Source organism: Pseudorca crassidens, chromosome 2, assembly GCF_039906515.1.
Source record: "Pseudorca crassidens isolate mPseCra1 chromosome 2, mPseCra1.hap1, whole genome shotgun sequence".
In the NCBI taxonomy this organism is placed as follows: Eukaryota; Metazoa; Chordata; class Mammalia; order Artiodactyla; family Delphinidae; genus Pseudorca; species Pseudorca crassidens.
The window spans coordinates 117,682,253-117,704,496 of NC_090297.1; the positions used below are offsets into that span (position 1 = coordinate 117,682,253).

Here is a 22,244-nt window from a genome sequence, read left to right on the forward strand (position 1 = left end):
CAGGGATAGCCCCTTTAAGGAAGTATCAGGATCGGGCTGGCCCCTAGTTTGGGTTCCCCCATCTCTATGAGTCTCATAAGGAGCACATTTCCTAAGAACTGCTGGGATTTCAGGCTCCACTAGCACCATGTTTTTCTTCAAGTCATTGTGACTCATCCTCCAGTGATGGAGACATAGCAGAGTGAATGATGCCTGGAATTCTTCATTCCTGAGTGAGAAAATCTTATTCTCTCCACTTAGGCAAGCATAACTTGTTTTGAGGATAAGGAACAAAGCTCATAGCTAGCCTGGACCTATACTGGGATTTTCTGAAGGGATGGAAAGACTGCCAAACCCCAAAGTCTCCATCCCGATGTCCCACTGCTCCCATACTGCCACATACATGCCCCTGCTTCATCTTTATCTTTTAACAGATTATCTTTCTCCACTATGAGGCTTAGATACCTCATGCAGCACCAGCTCATTTGGCTTATTGGAGTAAGAGCTGCCGAAAGAGCTGGGTACCCTTTTTTAAAAATTTTATTTTTTTGAAGTATAGTTGATTTACAATGTTGCGTTAATTTCTGCTGTACAGCAAAGTGATTCAGTTATACATGTATATACATTCTTTTTCATATCTTTTCCGTTATGGTTTATCACAGGATATTGAATATAGTTCCCTGTGCTATACAGTAGGACTCTGTTGTCCATTCTATATATAATAGTTTGCATCTGCTAATCCCAAACTCCCAATCCATCCCTCCCCACTCCCCTTCCCCTTGGCAACCACGGATCTGTTCTTTATGCCTGTGAGTCTGTTTCTCTTTCATAGATAAGTTCATTTGTGTCGTATTTTAGATTCCACATATAAGTGATATCATATGCTATTTGTGCTTCTCCTTCTGACTTAGTTCACTTTGTGTGATAGTCTCTATGTCCATCCATGTTGCTACAAATGGCATTATTTCATTCTTTTTTTATGGCTAGGTATATTCCATTGTATATATGTACCACATATTCTTTATCCATTCCTCTGTTGAAGGACATTTAGGTTGTTTCCATGTCTTGGCTATTGTGAATAGTGCTGCTATGAACATAGGGGTGTATGTATCTGTTTGAATTATAATTTGTTTGGATATATGCCCAAGAGTTGGGTACTCTTGACCCCTACCTTGCTCATTTTAGTCCTTATTCCAGAATGGCCCTGAACGCTATAGGAGCTTTGGTGTTTATCTCTCTCCAGGTGACTCCTAGAGGTGACTTCTAGGATGGGCAAAAGATATTCTCTCTGTTTTCTTTCTGTCTTTTTTGTTTAGAACACACACATTTCCAGCTCTCTCAGTTCTTACTGTGGGCATTACTTAATTAAGTCATTCAACATTCAATAAATATTTATGGGTTCCTACTATATGCCGAGAACAATTATAGACATTTGGGAATATGGTAGTAAACAAAATAAATAGTGTTTACATTCTAGTGGATATGAAGAAGTATATAGTGTGTTAATCAGTTGTAAAATGAAAAAAAAAAAGAAATGGCAGATAGAAAGTATTAGGGTAAAATATTAGAAATGGTGATCAGATTTCACTGAAAAGTCCTGTAGGAAGTTAGGGAGAAATCCAGGTGACTAGGTGGGGAAGATTATTCCATGTAAAGGGAATAGCAAGTGCAAAGGCCCTGGGGCTGGTTATCTGATCTAAGGAGGCATACTGGCATATTGGAATAGTTGAAGCAAGTTGGAGCTGCCTTAGAAAGGCCATGGTTTAGGATTAGAAACATTCTGTGGAGAGGAGTGGTGCCTGGCACACTAAACCAGGTATAGCCATTGAAAGAAGGTTCAGGTGGCACAGCAAAGACTGGCATCTAAGTAAGGAGGGCACACGTGGGTGGCAATCTGGACAAGACATTGGTAATGGGTGGAGAGTGTGTCCAAGTCGTGGTGATTTTGCCTGTTGTCTCTCAGCTTTAAATCCATTCTTCTATGCTCTGTTCTGTGACGCTGGAACTGGGTCTCAGAGATTCCTTTACCAACAGACCTCCTTTTAGATTCTGCCAATAAGAGGCAGGAGATGAGTGAAAGCTGGGAGGAGGAGAGAAGAGAAGAGAGTCATTTCCTGTTTCTTGGTATCAGAGTTGTTACTCCATTAGTGGCCCTTAGCTCCAGCAGTAGCATTTCATGCCATCAGGGCAGTTTGGTCCAGGTTCCAGCTTCTTTCCACACTCCCATAACCAGCCTCAACATGTCATATCAATGGTACCATAAGAAACCAGATTATGAACCATCTTAGATATGTGAGCTGTAGTTACGTGGTGCCCCCTCCTTCCAGCTCCTAAGTTCTCATAGCCCAAACCCCTTTTATTCTCCCAGTGTTAGGGTGGTGGCTGATTTCTGCAGTTATTATTTCTGATTGGTCAGCCCTCCAACACCTTTATGGCTAATTCCTTATGTAAGATCCCTTCTGTTGAAATAGCTAGTGTGGTGTGTTTTCCTGACTGGATCCTGAATGATACAGGAGAAGAACTCAGAGCACAGAACTCAAGAGGGAGATATTACTCAAGAATCCAGGCATACAAGTAGTTGGTCAACAAGTAGTTAGCCAAAAAGTTACTGGGAATGCGTAGGTGAGACTCTGAGTGGGTTTTCTTGTCAGTTATAATTGGAATAAGGATACCCACCTTCTATTCTTGTTGAGGTGTTAATTTACCAGAAGAGATGCCTGTGCAGAGGCCTAAAAGGAGTGTGATTTCAAGTTAAAGAAGCCCACTTGATGCAGTTTGAGCAACACATGTGAATGTATTATAAGGATACAGAGTGTCTTATGGGATCCAAGAGCAGGAAATGCATCCTGACCTTGGAAGGAGCTTGGGACTGGGAACTAGAAAACTGCCAGGATTCTCAGTTGCCTTTTCATTTTCTGTACATTGACTTCATTCTTTTCTCCCTGTAGACCAGCTTTCTCTGCTTCCGTGGTCCATGTGATGCAGAGACTATTACCACCTAGGGTTTCAGAGTCAAGATCTCCTCTTTCTAAGAAACTAGTTCAGACTGGAGTTTGCAATCCCTTGATGCATTTTCAAACTTTATGGAATGATTTCTTGCATTTTATGAAATATAATTCAAAAAACAGCTTGGATCACTAGCTTGGGTCACACACTATTCAGAAAATAGCTTGTATATTCCTGATCCCTTCAATTATGGCCAAGGAAGTGAAGGTTATGTAATACAAGCATGGATTTTGGTAGTCCACCCCTGTAGGAGAGAGGGCAGTACTGAGGTCACTGTGGATTGAGCAGACCTACAAATATTTACTATCCTCGTCCTCAGATAAAACTTGGAATCAGGGCCATGACAAGATGTAGGTCTTTAATCAAAGACAGACCAGCCATGACTGCACAGATCCTCCTATATCAGGCTCAGAGTGATTCTAACAAGGTCGAGGGAGAAGGGGGTGCAACCGAGTCTGCAGGTGAGGATCCAGGGGCCTCCATTGTAGGGAGTGGAAGGGATGCAGACTTAGGATCCGTCTCTCCATTCACCTCTGCCACATCTCTCTCAAGCGTATTTAGATTTCTCATGACAAAATAATTCTACCTCTATCTAACCTTCATCCTGTTGAAGAAACTGGGGCTGCCCATGGGCAAAGCAAAGAACAAGAGATTGTAGGACTTCATCTGTGTTCTCAGAGACTGCTGACATCTCATGAGGTGATCTTCTCCAGACTCCATTCCCATCTGGCCACTCCCCTGGCCTTCACTTGGTCTACAGATGCTCTACCTATTTTTTCCTATTTATTTTGTTGGCCTTAAATATTTTAACTGTTTCAAGTAAAAAAGTATTCTGTGCAATTGCACGGTGCTTTGGAAAGAGTAATGAATAGGGACTCAAGAGAGGTGAGTTCTATGCTGTGCTTTCCCCTCCTGTTTTGTGTGACCTCAGAAAAGCCACTTAACTGTGCTGGGACTCAGCTGTAAAACAAGAGCGCGAGGCTTGTTGACCTCGGAGGCTTCTTCCAGCTTACGCTGAACTGGGGTCAGCGTAGAAGAATTTGCCCTTGCTTTGTGTCGCACGGGTTTTACAACTGAAACTTGTCTTGCTAGTTGTGAGAGCTCTGTCAAAAGGCCACTGGAGAATTCTGATGGAGCCTGGCTTGGTGTAAATGGTTCCTCTCTGGGATGTGAAGGGCCCTGGAGAACGTGGATTCCATCCATAAGACTAACATCTGAGCTTTCCCAGAAGCACACAAGGATTACATGGAATCAGAATCTGGTCTTTATCTTGAAAGGCAATTTGAGTGCTGCTGGACATTCCAAACTGGAATTGTACATGGAAAAATAACATTGGCCTATAAATTCCTTTCCGCTTTGAAATATGTTGTGTGTTAGAAACAGAAAGGTGGTGTTTACGGTGTAACTCAGGGCAATGGGATGGAGTTATGCATTGAAAGATGAATGATAGGGCGTTAAGCAAACAAAGTCTCTAATGTGAGATATTTTAGAGGATAAAATAATATTTGATAATTCTGTAGCGCCTTCCCCCCACCCCCCACAAGAACTCAGAGATATTAATCTCTGAAGCTTCTCAGTGCCCTCCATAGATACATGAGGAAAGGAGGATGAATCCCTAAAAGCAAGACTCAAATAACTAAAAGTCCTTTGATTTTTCCAAGTTTCTTGGATCCCTAACAGGACAGTCAGTGGGGATTATGTTGTTCCTCTTCCAGACGCCGGAAAAACCCCAGCCTGGACGAGAGGCAGCTGAGGGTCTTCAAATTTCATAAGGAGGGTTATCATTATGTATAAGATGATTGCTCCAAACTGGGCCTGAGCATGGAAAAATAATACTGCTGCTCAAACTCCACTCTGCTCTGAAATATGTGTGTATAAGGAGCTGGGAAATAATTTAGCTGAGGGTTATTTTCACTGAGTGCAGACAAGGAGGAGGTAACATGGTAGCAGGGGAGATTTGGGGTAGATAAAAAGCAGAACTTTTGACACTGAGTGTTGGTAAACACGAAGACTGTTGAGAGATCCTCTTCCCTTGGAGATATTAAAAGTAGGTTACTTTCTTATCTGACAAAGACAGTTTAGGTTTACAGACTTTAGCCCGGAGAAGGGTTACATTCCTAGGATGAGTCTGTGAAATGCATTGTTTTAAAAACTCTTTTTGTAACCCTCACTCTCCTTAGGAAATCTAAGGCTGAGCTACACTTCTGAGTTCTCCATGTCTATTTTCTCACCCCTCATCTCAGAATTTCTACCGCGGTGAGGGTTTTGTTATTCTTTCTCCACAGTGAAAAAGGAAATTGAAGAACAGTAAAACAGGGAAACCAGATAACCTAGTTAACTAGAACTGGGTGTAAATCAAGAGGCTAGAGGCTCTCAGGTTTTTTGTTGATGCTAAATGGGCAGAAAGAGAACTGCGAAGCAGAAGAAATGGATTCAAACTCAGATTCTGCCATTTACCAGCAACAACTTCAAGTAAGTTACTACTTCCCTGAGCTTCATTTTCCTTATTTGTCAAATATCTGCACTGAGTACATATTGGGGCTGTCTGAGGATCAGATGAAGTCATGTCTGTGAAAGCACTCCTTTAAACTGTGAAATATTATATGTGGCATTGTTAAAAACACAAGTGAATAAGAACATTATTTTGGCCATTAACCTCAGCTTCCTCTTTACTTGACTTTTCAGCTCGTCCATGGAAGAGTCACAGACAGAATGATTTTAATTTTTAAAAAATTTCTCGGGCTTCCCTGGTGGCGCAGTTGTTGAGAGTCTGCCTGCCGATGCAGGGGACACGGGTTCGTGCCCTGGTCCGGGAAGATCCCACATGCCGCGGAGCGGCTGGGCCCGTGAGCCACGGCCGCTGAGCCTGCGCGTCTGGAGCCTGTGCTCCGCAACGGGAGGGGCCACGACAGTTAGAGGCCCGCGTACCGCAAAAAAAAAAAAAAATTCTCATTTCTTTCTCTGGTGGAAGTGCTAAGAAGCAGTGACACAAAGATGGGCTTCAGGGGAGAAAGAATGGAATGGAAAATAATGTAGATGATTCTCCACATGGATTACCAGACTTCAATCCCTGAATAGCTAAGAATTGACTCTTTCCCACACACTGTACATCTTTCCTGTTCACCCATAAACACACACACTTTACTATCAACAAAACACATATATACATACATGTGGTCTAGCTCACCAGGTATGATCCTGGGCAAGTTTGGATTTTTGTGCATTAATTTCCACATATGGACCTTGGGGAAATAATAGTACGTACCCCATAAAGTTCTTTTGAGAAATGAAATGATAAATGTAAAGTTCCTAGAGGAATGCCTGCATACAGTAAGTACTCAGCAAGTGATTCTTTTCTGATCTAATTTTATTCTCACAACCCTGTGAGTTGTGCATTCATATCATCCTTCATTTTATTGATGGGAAAGTTAATGACTTGTTCAAGGTGACTCTGATCACAAGGGGCTTGGACGTGGATCATCTTCCACTGAAGTCCATCAGAAAAGAATGGCATCTAGTAGTATGTAGAGTTAAGACCCAGCCCATTGAGGGAAAGATCTCTTAGGGTTAAGATTATCTTTGAGACCTTCAAATCACTCATAAATGTAGCATTCATGCTTTTGTGGATACAACTCCATAGGATAACTATTAAGCACACTAAGATTCTTGAATCATGAGCTAAACGCAGGAAGAAACCAAAGGAAAGTCTATATGCAGCTCTCTGGACATTAAGACCACTCTGCTTTTAAGAAAATCAAAGTATATCTATTGCCTACAAGATTTCCTCTGTATTGATTTTTTCAAAAATTAAGCCTTTCTGACTTAATACATGTCAATGGATTTATCTGTTATGGACAGATTAACCAATAAAAAGACATCTTATTTAAAGGATTAGGTTCTAAAGTTGGTACTTAAGTTAAATATGTACACAATATGACTTCACTGTATTCTTTGTCCTCTTGTTTTGTTTGGTGAAGTATAATTTCTTTAAAATCCAGGGATTGCTTTTGCGCAGCAAAGGAAACCATAAACAAGACCAAAAGACAACCCTCAGAATGGGAGAAAATATTTGCAAATGAAGCAACAGACAAAGGATTAATCTCCAAAATTTATAAGCAGCTCATGCAGCTTAATAACAAAAAACCAAACAACCCAATCCAAAAATGGGCAGAAGACCTAAATAAACATTTCTCCAAAGAAGATATACAGACTGCCAACAAACACATGAAAGAATGCTCAACATCACTAATCATTAGAGAAATGCAAATCAAAACTACAATGAGGTATCATCTCACACCAGCCAGAATGGCCATCATCAAAAAATCTAGAAACAAAAAATGCTGGAGAGGGTGTGGAGAAAAGGGAACCCTCCTGCACGGTTGGTGGGAATGTAAATTGATACAGCCACTATGGAGAACAGTATGGAGGTTCCTTAAAAAACTACAAATAGAACTACCATATGACCCAGCAATCCCACTACTGGGCATATACCCTGAGAAAACCATAATTCAAAAAGAGTCATGTACCAAAATGTTCATCGCAGCTCTATTTACAATAGCCCGGAGATGGAAACAACCTAAGTGTCCATCATCGGATGAATGGATAAAGAAGATGTGGCACATATATACAATGGAATATTACTCAGCCATAAAAAGAAACGAAATTGAGCTATTTGTAATGAGGTGGATAGACCTAGAGTCTGTCATACAGAGTGAAGTAAGTCAGAAAGAGAGAGACAAATACCGTATGCTAACACATATATATGGAATTTAAGAAAAAAAAATGTCATGAAAAACCTAGGGGTGAAACAGGAATAAAGACACAGACTTACTAGAGAATGGACTTGAGGATATGGGGAGGGGGAAGGGTAAACTGTGACAAAGCGAGAGAGAGGCATGGACATATATACACTACCAAACATAAGGTAGATAGCTAGTGGGAAGCAGCCGCATAGCACAGGGAGATCAGCTCGGTGCTTTGTGACCGCCTGGAGGGGTGCGATAGGGAGGGTGGGAGGGAGGGAGACGCAAGCGGGAAGAGATATGGGAACATATGTATATATATAACTGATTCATTTTGTTGTGAAGCTGAAACTAACATACTATTGTAAAGCAATTATACTCCAATAAAGATGTTAAAATGAAAAAAAAATAAAAATAAAATAAAATAAAATCCAGGGATTGTCAGGCTTTGTTAATTATTGATGTAGCAGATACTTTTGGCTTGTCTTTCTTTTTTCTTAAATTTATTTTTTATTGAAGTATAATTGATTTACAATGTTGTGTTAATTTCTGCTGTACAGCAAAGTGACTTAGTTATACGCCTATATACGTTCTTTTTTATATATTATTTTCCATTATGGTTTATCATACAGTATTGAATATAGTTCTCTGTGCTATACAGTAGGACCTTATTGTTTATCCATTTTATATGTAGTAGTTTGCATCTACTAACCCCAAACTCCCAGTCCTTTTCTCTTCCACCCCCACCCCCTCCCCCTTGGCAACCACAGATCTGTGCTCTATGTCTGTGAGTCTGTTTCTGTTTCGTAGATAAATTCATTTGTGTCATATTTTAGATTCCACATGTAAGTGATATCATATGGCATTTGTCTTTCTCTTTCTGACTTAACTTAGTATGATAATCTCTAGTTGCATCCATGTTGAAGCAAATGGTATTATTTCGTTCCTTTTTATGGCTGAATAGTATTCCATTGTATATATGTACCATATATTCTTTATCCATTCCTCTGTTGAAGGACATTTAGGTTGTTTCCATGTCTTGGCTATTGTGAATAGTGCTGTTATGAACATAGGGGTGCATGTATCTTTTTGAATTATAGTTTTGTTCAGATATACTGGCTTATCTTTCAATGTATGACACCCCTTTTCTGAGAATTGACCTACCTGTGAACGTGATGGAGCAATTTTCATATTACATGACCCATTGCCCTCACAGTTTAGAGATAGAGGATGAATACATGAAACACACCTGACCAATCGAATTCTTCATCTCAGGATTCCAGAACTGGGCTTCAAAAAACTAGTCATTCTTTCTCATTCACTTGAAGTGAGGAGATATATATATATTTGAGAGATAAGACATCATTTTAGGGTAACCACCTTTAATAATGTGTGAAAAGAAGTAGAAAAGTCTGGTCTGCTGAAAAAGAATAGGTTAAAGCAAGATGTGTAGAGATAAGGAGAGAGAGATGGGAAATAAATGAATGAATGAGACAGAGAGATATAGGGAGGGAGGGAAGAAGAGAGGGAGGAGAGGGAGAAAAGAAGGAGGAGAAAGAGAAGGAAAAGAAAGAGAAAAGAGAAGACAATTAATTAGGCATGAGGTTACTGGTGGCTAATTTCTGATTTTAATTCCTTGTGAAGCTTAAATATACCAACTGGGTTTGGTTTCTGTGAATACCCATATAGCCTCTTAAGATTTGTGTGTGTGTGTGTGTGTATTTCTTAAACTGAGTTAGCTACGTTCCTTTTATTTCCATCCTTTATTTGACTTCCTATGGCACCACAAATGTATCCAACCCTTGTGAATTTGGAGACAGAAATACTATAGTTATTTCAGCTCTTAACACTTGTATTTACTTGAACCTTGGTTTGTAGACTAGAAAAGATCTTGAAAAGTAATCTTGCACATTTCTTCCAGTTAATCCTGCATCCTGACCATTCCAGATAGATCTATCTTATTTTTAGTGAAGTCCAGGTAATGGAATTCTATACTGTTTGTCAGTAATTCGTTTCTAGTGTGAAACAGTCCTCATAACTAGGATATGTTACCTCCCATGGAACATAAATAATTCTGATTGCAATGACTCATGTTTCCCAAGCCAGTCCAGGGGGCAAAATCTGTTCACAAAAAAGTAACGAAATCATATTTCTCCACATCTGTTCCCACAATTTTAAGAATTCCAGGCTTACTCAAAACTCTGTCAAATAATTATGAGAATCTCCAGGAAATGTTTTCTGTGTATTCTGCGAATCACTGCTTTCAACTTTGAAGTGGCATTTGCCATTGTCTTTCTTTTCAGCTGTGGCTTCGTGCAGCCGTGGCTGTTGTCATATCTGAAGGAGCATACCCCTCTCCCCCAACCAGATCTGTAGACTCAAATCTGATGATCCCTCCTGATGCTTTCAGTATCCCTCAAATATTTTAGTAAAATACTGCTTTCAGCTTTTCCTTACTCTATTTTTGGTAGCATCTTCTTCTTAGAGTTCATGATTAGACCCCAGATTTGCATAAGAATAACCTGAGTTATAGACATGGTAGTTTTCTTAGAGCTTCTCCTTACTTTTGACACAGCTTGGTTGCACTTGGTACCTGTCTTTTGTCCCTTGGTTCTTTCTTCACTGAGCGAGTTCTTCCCAAAAGTCTCCTTGGTCTGCATACCAATAGACCCTTGACAGGGCTACCCGTCATTCCTCAGACAGACCCCAGTGTGTCTGAGTTTTGGAGTCAGCATCACTGGCTCAAGCTGGATTCCTAGTTATACACATACACAGACAAACAACCAACCCTGACTATGGAGTAGAACCACCTTAAATACTGGTGTTTGAGGATTCATACTTTATCTGTCCTTTATTAGCTTCTGGCTTTATGAAATTATTATACTGTTTTCCGTATCTGACTTATAGTCTCACCAAATCTGTGAAATTATAGGTCAGGCTATCAGTGCGTTCTTCATGGTCATGCCAAAGAGGTAAGCAATTACAGGGCTAGATATTTGGGAGGATTCTAGGACTATTTCTATAACAAGTGTCTGTAGTTGGTTCAGGCAAGCACTCAGTAAAGTGCCTGATAAATGCTCAATATATATTTATTGAGTTGAGCTGAGTTGGTCACCCTCAGCTAACTTTGGGCTTTCTAAGTTATTTGAAGTCTTCTTAATAGGTTTATCTCTGTGCTGTTTCTTCTCTTTGTAAAATAACCCTAGTTCTAGTGTTTCCTCTTAGGTCTTGTTTTCTACCTTTAATCATCTCTGTGGCTGCCCTCTAAGAACTCTCCGGATTCTCTGTGTCCTCTTCTTTCTGGCAAGTACAGATATGAAAGGCCACTTTCTGACTGAGCTTAAGGGCTTTTTTAGGGACTGAACACTGGCAGCTTGTCTCCTCATGGCATCCCAGTTGGAGGTCTTCTTGCCTCCCTGCTCCTCGCCTGAAGTACCTCTCGCTCCAAACTTACCATGGGGACGTCCTTCCATGATCTCTTTCCACTCTCCTCTTCCTGTTTGTCACACCTCTCTTCTTGCTCCTCCTGGGGGCATGCAATCCCAGATTGCCTGCCAAAGTACAAGCAGAGAAGAGTTGGGGATAGCTTAAGAGCCCAGAGGCAGTAAGTCTCTTTACGAGGAGGCCAACACTCAGAGGTGGGTTAGGTCTTTTTTTGTCTGTGTGGTACACGGGCCTCTCACTGCTGTGGTCTCTCCCGTTGCGGAGCACAGGCTCCGGACGCGCAGGCTCAGCGGCCATGGCTCACGGGCCCAGCCGCTCCGCGGCGTGTGGGATCTTCCCGGACCGGGGCACGAACCCGTGTCCCCTGAATCGGCAGGCGGACTCTCAACCACTGCGCCACCAGGGAGGCCACGGTTAGGTCTTCTTAACCTCTCTTTTGCCATCTCCCTTTCTCTACAGATCTCCTGAACTTGAGTCTCTGCTTACCCTGCATTTCCTGTACTCACAGAGAATCAAGACCTCTAGGGCAGACCAAGCCTGTGCTTGGTAAAGAATGATCCAGGCTTGGAAGGGTTAATGCCAGGAGCCTTGATGGATGGGAAGAATTATTAGTTACTCTTTTTAAAGAGCCAGGGAAGGGTTCCTCCCTGTCACTTACACTCCCCTTTCACATGATCTCTCTTCATGGCCGTGGATAGGAAAAAAAAAAAGAGGAAAATGAAAAAAGTTTCAAAATAATTTAGAAAGTCCTCACAAACGCTTGTGTTTCCATTTAGCAGCATGGATTCAGGACAGCCACAGACCCTCAGAGGGAGCAACCAACTGGGAATTGAGTGGAAAAAAATAGGAATCCTAGACTCTCAAACTATCCAGTTTTTTTTTTTTTTTTTTTGGTGGGAGAGATAGTTCCGGAGCAGGGAGGATTAAATCAAATCTTTTAGGGGAAGGGCTCAGCTCTGGGCTTTCATGGATAAAACACTAAAGATCAGCTCCATGTGTGTGACCCAACTGTCCTGGAAGCGTCAATTGGAAGAGAATCCAAACCTTAAGTTGTGCTCATAGCTTCAGCTCAAGTAAGAAAAATGAGGTGGGGGTCACAGGGTGGGGACCAAGTCTTAGATGGAAGAAGGGGAGGGCTTGGGGATGGATGCGGTGGGGATAAGGCGGAAGGGAGCTATGTCTTTAAGTCTGTCCTATGGTTATACATATTTTTTCTTCTATGAATGGGTTTTGCTGTAAATTATAGCTTTGCCCGTGGTCCCTTGGGTCAAAAGAAATAGTCTCTAAACAGAAAACAGCTCTGATTGGTGACTTTCCTTCTTCCCTCCCCAACCCCCTTCCTAATTGAAACCAAATGTGCAATATATTGGATGCTGGGATCCCTGGCGCTTTCCCAGGAATCCTCAGAATGTGAGGTTTCTCTCAAAGGCATCTTGCATCAGCCTGTGGATGTATGCCTACCACCGGGCTCCTCCATCGGCAAAGTGGAAAAAGAAGCGTTTCACAACAGATTCTTCTTTTTGGGTTGGGGGAACGCAGTGGATTATAGCTCTGTTTTCTTCTTTCCCAAACTGTGCACTCCTGGATGAACGTAAGTTGTGTGTTTTGGGGCTTTTTTTCCCTTCATTTTTTTTTTTTTTTCTTTCTTTTCCGAAAACGAAAGCTCTAAATATCCTTCTCCTGGTGTCTCAGGAAAAGTTTTAAAAAGGAGGCAGAAGGGGTTTTCAAGTCAGGCGAGGAAGGGAAGGGAATGGGGCACCCTAGGCACGAGAAATCCAAGATTTCACGTTTTGGGGGGGCTGGATTTATGTTATGGAGAGAAGAATAAAGCACTGCTAACCAAAGAAGACTGAAGCATAATAAACGAATCCATCGCAGCTGCAAGATACAATAAACAACGTTCGCAGGGTTGAAACTGTTGGCAGGCAAGACAGGCCGATCACAGAGCTGGTTAGGTTTTCGGCATTTAGTAGCGGCGTTCGAGGGTCCTGAGTTTGGGAGAGGACAGCTTTTTGTATGTTTGATTTTTCAGGGGAGTCGTTGACCAAATTGTGAGAAGGACAACTTCGGGTGACGGGTGCCTTCACCTTGAGGTTTGAGGTGGTTGGGGGTCTGGGTGGATGGGGCATTTTCCAGTTGGTGAGGATCCTTATCTTCCCCATTTCGCTGGCCTGGGTGCCTTTCCCTTTGTTACCGAATGACTTGGGACTGTTTGCAGTTGGGACCTCTGAGTCCTGGCTGAGGTTCAAGAGTCCCATCCAAGGGGAAAGAGAATTTTTCCAAGTGGCTGAAACTCTCAGGCCAGCCATTTGAGGCGGGAGTTCGCAGTGTTCAAGCCAGGAGGGGTTCAGCACCATTTTGCTGACTGCTTGCCTTCTGCCTCGTTTCCCTGGAGGAACGACAGAGTCAGAGTCTGTGAAGAGCCTTAGAGATCTCTTCTGACCTCCTCATTTCACAGGCGGTGGAAGTGACAGAAGGGGGGTTGACACATTCAGGGTCAACACAGCACGTTAGTAGTGAAGTTGCAGATGAAATCCAAGTTTTCTTTACTGCTAATCAGTGCTCTTTCCATTCCATACCTCTATGTTCATGTTCATTTCTCTCGAGACTGAGGTGATAGAGGCAGTTTAATTAACAAGTCCCCACAAGGACGTTAGTTATCAGCAAGAGAGCATGCTAATGGCGGTTCATCAGCAGGTGGTATCTATGGTCATGTTTAGTTTTGTGTCTGTGTGTAAAATAAAAAAAGCTAAGTGCTTGCTCTGCACCAGGCTCCATGCTCAGAGCTCTACGTACATAATTTGATTGAATCCTCAGAGTTCCTGAGGCATTATTCCTATTTTATGAATAAGGGCATTAAAGCTTAGAGAAGAAGAATGATTTGCTTAAGCAAGTACAGCTAGTAAGGTTGAGACTCATGCATGTCTGACTCTAAACTCTGTGCTCTGAATCACTCTGCAATAACACTGCCCTCCCCCACTCCACACACACGTTTGACTACTTTCCGAGTCAAGTTCCACGTTTCCCTCGGTGACTGGTGACTAGGAGGTGAAGGTGTCAGGCTAGGGGAGCAGTGCAGATCCTCTCTTGAAGGCCACTTCCGCACTTGGATGGGTATTTATCTGGATACCGGAAAGGGGCTGCGGGTGGGCAGCTCTCTGCATTAATTCTGGGTGTTTGGTATATACTTACCTTTGTTCTGCAAAGAGCCTGGGATTTAGATTCCGAACCCAAGTTCAAGTTCTGGCTCTACCTTTTATTATTTGGCAAAGTTGCTTTACCTTCCTGCACGTAGGCCTCTGTATTTATTACACGGTAAAAATAGCGATACTTTCAGTATTATTGTTGTTGTTGTTTTTAAGAATTTTATTTATTTATTTATTCATTGGCTGCGTTGGGTCTTCGTTGCTGTGCGCGGGCTTTCTCTAGTTGCGGCGAGCAGGGGCTACTCTTTATTGCGGTGCACGGGCTTCTCGTTGCGGTGGCTTCTCTTGTTGTGGAGCACGGGCTCTAGGCACGTGGGCTTCAGTAGTTGTGGCACGTGGGCTCAGTAGTCGTGGCTCATGGGCTCTAGAGCGCAGGCTCAGGAGTTGTGGAGCATGGGCTTAGCTGCTCCCCGGCGTGTGGGATCTTCCCGGACCAGGGCTTGAACCCGTGTCCCCTGCATTGGCAGGTGGATTCTTAACCACTGTGCCACCAGGGAAGTCCCCAGTATTATTGTTTCAAGAGACATTGGATGTGAATGCGTTCTGAAGGCTGTGAAGGCCTTTCCCATACCAGTTCTTGTGACAGTGACCCCTGAACACTGGAACAAAATGTGAGGCAGCCTCTGCCATGCTGGGTCATGCAGGTGGTGCTGATGCTGGCGTGAGGGTGGCTGTATTGGGCTGTGTGTGAAACCCTGGAATGGGTGGCCTTGGTCTTAGTGCCCATCTCTTTTGAGTGGAAGCAATCCCTCCTCACAGGGAATATTCCCAGGTTTTCTTTTTTAATTAATTAATTATTTATTTATTTTTCGCTGTGTTAGGTCTTCGTTTCTGTGCGAGGGCTTTCTCTAGTTGTGGCAAGCGAGGGCCACTCTTCATTGCAGTGTGCGGGCCTCTCACTATCGCGGCCTCTCTTGTTGCGGAGCACAGGCTCCAGACGCGCAGGCTCAGTAGTTGTGGCTCACAGGCCTAGTTGCTCTCTCCTCCCAGACCAGGGCTCGAACCCGTGTCCCCTGCATTGGCAGGCAGATTCTCAACCACTGCGCCACCAGGGAAGCCCTATTCCCAGGTTTTCTATCTGAAACTTTCCTCTGGTGCCTGGCTTGGCCATGCTTCCTCACCCAGTGAGCTCAGTGGAAGCTGAAGGACACCATGGTGTTCAAGCTTCCCTTGCCTGGGTCTGTGCGGTCTCTGAACGAGAAAGGTTTAGTTAAGATCAGTCCACAAGTCTCTCCTCAAAGGAGATGGCTTTCGAGGAGCTTCATATCTAGTTGAGGGTAGATCCTTGACCCTGGATCTTCTTCATGTTCCCTCCTCTGTGCCTGTCATCAGAAGGAATGCAGCTGCTCCTGGGGGTGGGGTTGGAGGCCCAGCAGGGGGTGGGGAGGCCCCTGCCTCTGCTTCTGCTTAAGATCTGTTTGCTTTATAAACACTAAAGGTAAGGGAAGTAGGGAAGGCGTTTCCAGATTCTTTTACTTAGAATCCACGAGTTGTGACTCCAACAGTATCCATGTCTGTGACATATGCAAAAAATATATATTGGTCTCTTCCCCTGGCTCCTGGCACAGAGCTCCTGAAACTCTTGTAGTTTCCTAAGTGATAAGAGCACTAGAGCATCTTTTGTTCTAATATTTGGTCTCTGACTCCCATTCCTGACATAGAGCTCTTAAGTCCCTTGGAATTTCCTGGGTGAGAGGAGTGTCTTTTGTTCTAATGAGGTGATTTTGGGTGGGCTCCTGAATGGGGGCTTTGTCCCCAGAAAGACCAAGCCATGCTTAGAAGCTAGGAATTTTCAGCCCCACCTCTTCCTTCCAGGCAGGGAGGCAGGGCTGGAGACTGAGCTGATGATTAATCATGCCTACATGATGGAAATCCCCAAAGTATCAAGTTGGAGGAGCTTCTGGGTTGGTGAACACATCCATGTGTTGGGAAACTAGTGCACCCCAACTCCACAGGGACAGAAGATCCTACGCTGGGGACCCTTCCAGACTTTATATATCTCTTTGTCTGGTTGTTTATCTGTATCCTTTATTATATAATAAACTAGTACACATAAGTGTTTCCCTGAGTTTTGTGAGCTGGTCTAGCAAGCGATTGAATCCAAGGCTGGGAGTAGGGGAGGGGTCATGAGAACCTCTGATTTGTAGCCAAGTTGGAAAGAAGTTGTGGGTAACTTGGGGACCTACTACTCATAATTGGTGTCTGTGCTGCAGGGACGGTCTTGTGGGTCCGAGCCCTTAGCCTGTGGGGTCTGCACTAGCTCCAGGCAGTGAGTGTGTTAGTAGGGGAAAAAAGTGAGTTTTTCCTAGACGATGTCCAAGCACAGAGTGGGAGTGTCGTCCAAAGGAGTCTCATCACCTCCTCACTCTCCCCTCGCCTCTCTGTTAACTCACTGTTTTTTTCCCTTCTTATATAGTCACATCCCAGACTTTGTCATATGAACTATCTCTCACATGCAACAAATCTAGTTCAGACCTTTCCATATGATTACACTTTTAATAGACACACTAAAAAATTAGAGTTTCCCCCCTTATATTAATGTCACACCATTTTAAATTAGCATTAACTCTCAGGCACTTCCTCCCAAGTTTCTTTGTAAGGTCCACTTTCAGGCGCTTTACATCACCCTCACCTCAAACGCACATCTCACAGGCATTCAGAAAGCTAACGCCCCTCTGAAAACGGACCTCCACAGACCTGCTGATGTCACGCACCAGTTGACATAAATGGTGACCTGCCCACAACTCAGACACGCTGGATTCTTTACACCCCTTGCCCTGTTTGAAGCCGCGCAAGGTATGAGTGGACCCTCTCCTAACACTGACTACTCAGTCCAGATATGTGTCCTACATCCCCAGGCCTCCCAGAGCTTCTCTGAAGTCAGCAACCGTCCACAATGAGGGCTGCTCACCACTACGTTAGGAAGCTCGGGTAGACCTTAAGGATCAATTAAATTAGAGTATCTGAGGGTAGGGGTTGAAGTGAATACACTTCAGTATTTTGAAGTGTTCCCCATGTGATTCCAACCTGAACCTCTGCTGGTAAGTCTCCACGTTTGTTGCCTCAGCCATTCCTCAGTGGGGAGTAAGGGCGCCCTTCATAGGACAACGCCACCCCTGTTGTCCTGTAAGGAATTTATGGTCAGTGCCTCCCTCCTCTAGGTGGCTTCTTTGATCTTGGTCAGGACCACCTCATGGTGTCCACAGCCTGCCTCTTCCCCTTAACACCTGCCTTTTCCCTGGACACTTGCCCAGGCCTCAGCCTCTTTCTGATGTGAAGTCAGACCTGATTTCCACTCCCAGCTCTATACGCACTGGCTGTGTGACCTCGGGCAAGCCGCTTCAACTCTCTCAGTTTCCTACTCTGTAAAATAAGGATCATAATTCCCATCTAATAGGTATTACACATACCTCTTGTGAGTACATAGCATAATGTTTGGCATGTAGTTAATAAATGAAGTTGATTGCTTTTATTAATAATTTGGCACAGATGTTCAGCCACATAGCACCAGCCCAGCTATTTTTCCATATCCTTAGTCCAAAAACATTCTTCCAGGCAGCAATGTTCACCCACCAAAATCCCCTTCTACAAATAATGCTCCTCAAAGTACTTTTGCAGTGAAAAGGATATGGGTTTAAATTCTGGCTTTGCCACCACTTACTAGCCGTGTAACCTTGGACGAGATCTTGAACCTCTCCAAGTCTCATTTTTCTTACCTCATAGGTTTGGTATATGAAATAGGGGCCATTAGATATGCAAAGAGGCCAACACAGAGCCTCATACGTAGCAGATGCTCTGAGTAAGTGAATGCTCACTCAGTGTCACTTCTCTTTCTTCTTCCGGTGGAATCTTCAATGCTTTGTGGTTTAAAAGCCTATCATGTGTGAACCATCGAGATTGTTATCTTGGATTGATCCCTTTCATTTGAACACTTTGGTTTGATCATGGATGCGATCTGTTGGAAATTTGCCCTCTTTGATTTGAAAAGACAGCTGTCCGTTCATCTCCTTGCCTCCACTCCCTCATCCATTCCCACCTCACTTTTATCCAACCTTTCTCTTAATGCTCAAAACACACTTGTGCATAATGCTGTCTTTACAGGGGAGCTAAACACAAGAGTGGATTACTTGGCTAGGGGTCCGTACAACACCAGAAGAAAAAAAGGAGTTGGCACTTTGGGGCAGGTAGGGAAGAAGGGATACTATATATTATATATTAGACAAGATAATCCTATTACAATGGAGAGATTTAGTGGGCAGTATAAAACAGTATGGGTCACAATTGCTACTGCTGTTGTAACTAAATGCGAAATGCATTCAGGAAAGGGACAGATGAGTTAACAAAAGAGAAATACAGGTTTTGTGCTTCTGTAGAAGTCATCCAGCAACTAGCTCGTCCCACCAAGTCCTCCAAGATGGAGGGACCACTGGGGGAAAATTGGTCTTGATTTATGTTCACCATTCTTTTCCTCTCCTACTCCTAATGCCCAAGTCTCTGCCCCTTTTCCCCATCTGGCTACTTTTTTCAGTAGTTCCTAACCTGTTTCTCTCCCTGATTGTTCTGGAATCCCTTGGCAATTCAATTTTATTTTACTTGGCTTAATTCTATTTAGCAAGGATTTATTGACTGCTTCCTAGTGTAAGGTACTCTGCTTAACATTTTCTAATAGCAATAGCTTAATAAAGGAACTGAGATGTCCAGATGCCTGCCTGGGGATATTCATCAAAACACCAATCACCTAATGGCTAAAGTGATGGTCTCTCTAAACTTTCTCCATCTCTTTAAATTTTATTTGCATGCATTTGGACCTGTTATGATTGAGCCTATGTTATTCAGATATGATTTGGCTGAAAATAATTCTCTTCTTATTTTGATTTTCTTTCTTATTTTTGCTTTCTGTCCTTCCTGTTGTGCATGGAACTATTTGATGTTTCCAAGTTCTGTAATTCTCCAAGCAATGGAGATCCCAGCCTTTGACAAGTTGTATACTTATTAAATGGAATCTCACTTTGGTCTCTAAGCACCGAGAAAGGTTAGGTTTGAGCCAGCCCAAGTATCACTGAGGCCTGGAAGAGCAGTGAAAAGGCAGAAGGGTTTTAAATGGTGTTTAGACTTACTTTGAAACTCCTGGGTTCAGCTAGGCTTCTCCAGGAGATTGGCATTGTCTATAATGGATTCACTCATTCAACTGTCTTTTGGCTTGTGTTTTGTGCCTAGCGAGACCCCAAAGAAATGTTTGAGGAGTCCCTTGTACCTGCTGGTCAGAGGTTAATGCTGTGTGCTACGTGGTGTGGGTTTATAAGAATAGAACCTTGTGTGCAAAAGGTAGTGAGGAGAATATGCAGTAAGTTTTGGTCTCAGCACCATCATTTTCTAGATTTTTTACCTCAGAGAAGTCTTTTACCTTCAGTGGTCCTCAATTTCCTCATCTGTTTCCCTCATATACTTTTCTTATTTTTATTTTTTTGCGGTACGTGGGCCTCTCACCATTGCGGCCTCTCCCGTTGCGGAGCACAGGCTCCGGATGTGCAGGCTCAGCCGCTCTGCGGCATGTGGGATCTTCCCGGACCGGGGCATGAACCCGCGTCCCCTGCATCGGCAGGTGGACTCTCAACCACTGCGCCACCAGGGAAGCCCCCTCATGTACTTTTATATCCTTTTTTTATGTTCAGAAAAGGTAATGTGTCAGAAGCTTTGTAAAGGGGAAAGCACTGTGCCTATGAAGATGGTAGGTGGGGATGCCCTTTTGAACGCATTTCATAGATAGCTAATCCAGCAAAATTTACTGTGCGCAAGGTTGCCTTGGAAGTGCTCATGCGAGCTATACCAACAACATGCCTTGCAGGACTGTAAGCATATAAAACTTAGACGAGTGGTGAAGGTTACAAAGGCTGTTGGGGCTTGTCCTTTAGGATGTACTCTCTTGAGATTCGGGGGAACAAGTTGATCTAGAGGAGAGAGTAGTGGGAGTTAAATTCACTCAAGAGTAGCTAATCGTTCCTCAGACGGATGTAGTTCTAATTCTAGAATGTGTACACTATATAGATTTTTAAAATTGAGATAACAATGTTAAAATAATATCAAAGGAAATTAAAAATAAATCCTAATCCCCCCCCAAATCCTAGCAAGTTATCTTGTGAATACTGACAAACTGATTCTAAAGTTTATATGGAGAGGCAAAAGACCCAGAATAGCCAACACAATATTGGAGGAGAAGAACAAAGTCAGAGGACAGAAATTACTTGATTTTAAGACTACTGTAAAGTTACAGTAATTAAGACAGTGTGGTATTGCTGAAAGAATAGATAAATAGATCAACAGAACAGAATAGAAAGCCCAGAAATAGATCTACGTAAATATAGTCAACTGATCTCTGTCAAAGAAGCAAAGGCAATACAATGGAGCAAAGATAGTCTTTTCACCAAATGGTGCTGGAATAACTGGACATCCACATGCAAAAACACACAAATCTAGACTCAGACCTTACATTCTTCACAAGAATGACCTCAAAATAGATCATGGGCCTAAATGTAAAATGCAAAATCAGGAAACTCCTAGAAGATAACATAGGAGAAAGCCTAGGTGGCCTTGGGTATGGTGATGACTTTTCGACACCAAACGCACAATCCTTGAAAGAAAAAATTGATAAAGTGGACTATGTTAAAATTAAAAAGTTTTGCTCTGTGAAAACTAGTATCAAGACAATGAGACTACAAGCCGTAGACTGGGAGAAAATATTTGCAAAAGACACATCCGATAGAGGACTGTCACCCAAAATATATAAGGAACTCTTAAAATTCAACAGTAAGAAAATGAATAGCTTGATTAAAAACTAGGCAAAAGATCTGAACAGACAGCTCACCAAAGAAGATATACAGGTGGCAAGTAAACATGAAACAATGTTCAACATTATATGTCATTTGGGAATTTCAAATTAAAACAACAATGAATTACTACTACCTACCTGTTAGAATGGTCAAAATCCAGAACACTGACTATACCAAATGCTGGTGCTGATATAGAGCAAAAATAACTCTCATTCATTGCTGGTGGAAATGCAAAATTGTACAGCCACTTTGAAAGATAGTTTGGCGGTTTTTTATAGAACTCAGCATATTCTTATGCATGATCAAGAAATCGTGCTTCTTGGTATTTACCCAAACAAATTGACAACTTACGTTCCCACAGAAACCTACATACAGATGTTTATAGCAGTTTTACTCATAACTTCAAGACCTGGAAGCAACGAAGATGTCCTTCAGTAGGTGAATGGATAAATAAACTGTGGTACATCCAGACAATGGAGTATTATTTAGCACTAAAAAGAAATTAGCTATTAAGTCATGAAAAGACAAGAAGGAACCTTAAATGCACATTGCTAAGTGAAAGAAGCCAATCTGTAAAGCCTACATACTATATGATTCTAACTATATGACATTCTGGAAAAGGCAAAACTATGGAGACAGTAGAAAGATTAGTGGTTGCAAGAGGCTACAGGGGAGGTGGGGATGAATAGGCAGAGCACAGCGGGTTTTTAGGGCAATGAAGCTATTCTGTTGGTGGTGGATACCTGCCATAAAATTTTCCAAATCCATAGAATGTATAATACCAAGAGTGAACCCTCATGTAAACTATGGACGTTGGGTGATAATAATGTGTCAGTGTAAGTTCATCAGTTGTAACCCATGTACCACTGTGGTGAGGGATGTTGATATTGGGGGAGGTTGTGAGTGTACGTGTGGAGATATATGTGAACTCTCTACTTCCTGCTCAATTTTTCTGTGAACTGAAAACTGCTCTAAAAAAAGTCCCAAATTCCCAAAACTCTGATTTTATCCTGGCTATTTCTTTCTTATTTGATGTCAGA

General features: G+C 42.6%; 1 protein-coding gene across 4 annotated transcripts in view; it reads left to right on the top strand.

The window, feature by feature from the left end:
• The first annotated feature begins 11,977 nt into the window (after positions 1 to 11,977).
• The window catches only part of DDR2 (discoidin domain receptor tyrosine kinase 2), a 160,967-nt gene continuing 150,700 nt past the window's right edge, over positions 11,978 to 22,244 (top strand). Inside the window, exon 1 of one of the 4 annotated variants that reach the window (XM_067728477.1) lies at positions 11,978 to 12,244. The gene's annotated coding sequence lies outside the window, so the exon portion shown is untranslated. Of the gene's footprint in view, positions 12,245 to 12,561; positions 12,763 to 14,160; positions 14,286 to 22,244 lie in introns of those variants that run through there. The other 3 variants (XM_067728480.1, XM_067728476.1, XM_067728479.1) reach the window with 3 other exon arrangements.